Source organism: Anopheles arabiensis (assembly GCF_016920715.1).
Source record: "Anopheles arabiensis isolate DONGOLA chromosome X unlocalized genomic scaffold, AaraD3 X_pericentromeric_contig0026, whole genome shotgun sequence".
Classification (NCBI taxonomy): Eukaryota; Metazoa; Arthropoda; class Insecta; order Diptera; family Culicidae; genus Anopheles; species Anopheles arabiensis.
The window spans coordinates 452,501-455,000 of record NW_024412104.1 but is presented as its reverse complement, the minus strand read 5'-3'; the positions used below and the strand labels follow the sequence as shown (position 1 = coordinate 455,000).

Genomic DNA, 2,500 nt, shown 5'->3' with positions numbered 1-2,500 from the left:
CAGGAACTCTTTCCACTTCCTCTGTCGGGTATGCTTGATCAATCGCTTGAGGGCATTCCGTGCCACCTTGAACTCGTCCCTAAAAGTAGAATAGAGATCAGTATTAAAAGCTCTTTGCGCTAATCGATCGCGGTGTTTGCACTCTTTGCGAAGTGCCTCAATCTCTAACGTCCACCAAAATGCACTCTTGTTAGGAGTGTACCTCTTACGTTTAGTCATCGTCGCATTACACGCCGTGACAAGTATACGCATTAAGTCTTCGCTTGTTGTGACCTCGGTCTCAAAAGCGGCTTGCATCATAACTTCAAATATATCTTTGCTAAAATACTTGATGCTCCATCCCGTTATGGGTCGGGACAGATTACGCACGCTTTGCGTCTCAAGATCTATTCGTATTGCACGATGATCAGAGTTCATATAGCTAGATAACACCTCCCACTTAAATGATCTTGCTACGGTTCGGCTCGCAAAAGTAAGATCAACTACTGACGTGCGCCCTGGTCCAACATAAGTTGGGGTGCTGCCGTCGTTCAATAAAATTGCGTCAATCTGCGCAAAGGTTGATAAAACCAACTCACCTCTTCGTTTCTGGGTTTCTCCACGCTCGCCAAGTTGGTTGTTCCAACTTGCTGACCAAGCGTTGAAGTCCCCCGATAACGAATTTGTGGATACCGGTTACGGCCATTACCGTGTTATCCAACATGTTCTGGAACTCTTCCATACTAAATCTAGGTGGCGCGTAAACGCTAACCACTCGCATATCACCTATGTCAACTATCATTAAACCCTTCAAAGCCTTACTGACTACCTTAACTGGTAAGTCCGCGTTAACCACTACCGCTGCTGTGTTATCGTCATTGCGTAACACTTTGACGTTGGTTGTTGCCAGATACGGATCTGCAATCAACACTATATCCGCAGATTCTTCCCTAATCGTTTGCCACATTAACTGAAATGCAGCATAACTATGATTCTGGTTATGTTGTAGCAACCTAACCATTATGGTCTAATCGTTCGCCTTCGGGGACACATATAACTGCCCGTTGCGTGAAGGTTCTGTGACCTCGTACCGCAATCCAAACACTTGACAGAGTTGGTACAAGCTTGCTTCTTGTGTCCACTCAAACCGCATTTCCAGCACAGATTACTTCTGTCTGGTTCCCTACAATGGTAGCTCGTATGGCCTACCTTCCAACACTTATAGCATTTCTGCTCTTCCATAACCTCGCGGATATGGCATATCGACCAACCAACTTTCAGCTTTCCCAAATTCAAGAAGCTTTGAAAGTCTGGCAGCGATACGTTGATCCGTGCCCACTGCGTACCGGCCGCGCGGCCTTTCTTCATTTTGATACGATCTATTTCTATCTCGATGTTGAGCTGTGCTTTGACAGACTCCGCAACCTCCTCTGGGGTGGTAATTTCATCGAGATGCATGATCTCAATCATTTTAGAAGGAGCTAGCGTTCTCACTGACGCCTTGCCCTTCACCGCTTCCTTAACCTTTGGGGCAATTGCACTAGCAGAACTACCCTGCTTAAGTTCTAGCAACATGCCTCCATTCTGGGCCCGTCGGACCTTAGAGATTGTCTCTCCAACCGATTTAAGAGCATCGGACTGCTTCATTTCCTTGAGCAATTTCGCCAGCTCCTCGGAAGTGCAGTCCGATATCAGCAGAGCCTCAGGCCGCTTCCTGGGCTTATTCTGCTTCTTCTTGCTCTTCTTCTTCTTCCTCTTATTAATTCTACCCTCATTAATATTCGGTCCGTTTCTCGGACTTGGAATATTTTCCACCGCTTCCTAACAGGGGTCAACCTCGATGGTTGTTGTTGTTGTTGTTGCAATCTTTGCAACCCACTTGGACCAGGCTGTTGGTCATCAGCCACTGGTCTTCTGCCTTTTCGCGTTTGCGGCCCGAATCCATCGTTACCGTCAAACGACGTTTGCGTTTGACGGTCGAGGACCTGCTGCATGCGATTTACGGCTCTGTACCTTCGAAATTCGGACATTACCTCATCGAGGAAGTCCATCATTACCGTAACTAGCGTAAAATGGGAAGACTCATCATCGAGTTTGCTTATCCCAAAACGCATCGCCTCCATTCGATCTTGAAGATCCATGAACGCTTGGTCCGGATCTTTCTTGTCAACCCCTTGGTCTTTTTGACCTTCTTAGTTTTCGTGTTACTCATTCTATTGGGCTCAAACTCAGGCCCGCTATCCGCGTCTGTTTATGCAGTCTCCTATTTGGTTCCGTGGGTGGCTATGAAACAGGGAGCTCCACGCGAGGTTGGCCCGCGCCCTTATGAGACGACGGGCTCAGTGCCGAACCGGAGCAAAGTGGGGCTGAACCCACCCACACCTGCATTTGCCATAGAGCGTATCGTATGGCGACAGTCTTGGAGCGCTACCTAAGACTTGCTAAGTTTTAATAGAGCGGTGACAGAATCCCCTTAGCCCTCCCCGTTTCAAGCAGGTTTCACCCTGCTTTACTAAGGGTT

At 47.8% G+C, this 2,500-nt stretch overlaps 1 pseudogene; it reads right to left on the bottom strand.

Annotated features, from left to right (window-relative positions):
- LOC120907892 overlaps positions 1 to 2,500 on the bottom strand; it is a 9,156-nt pseudogene that overhangs the window by 3,769 nt on the left and 2,887 nt on the right.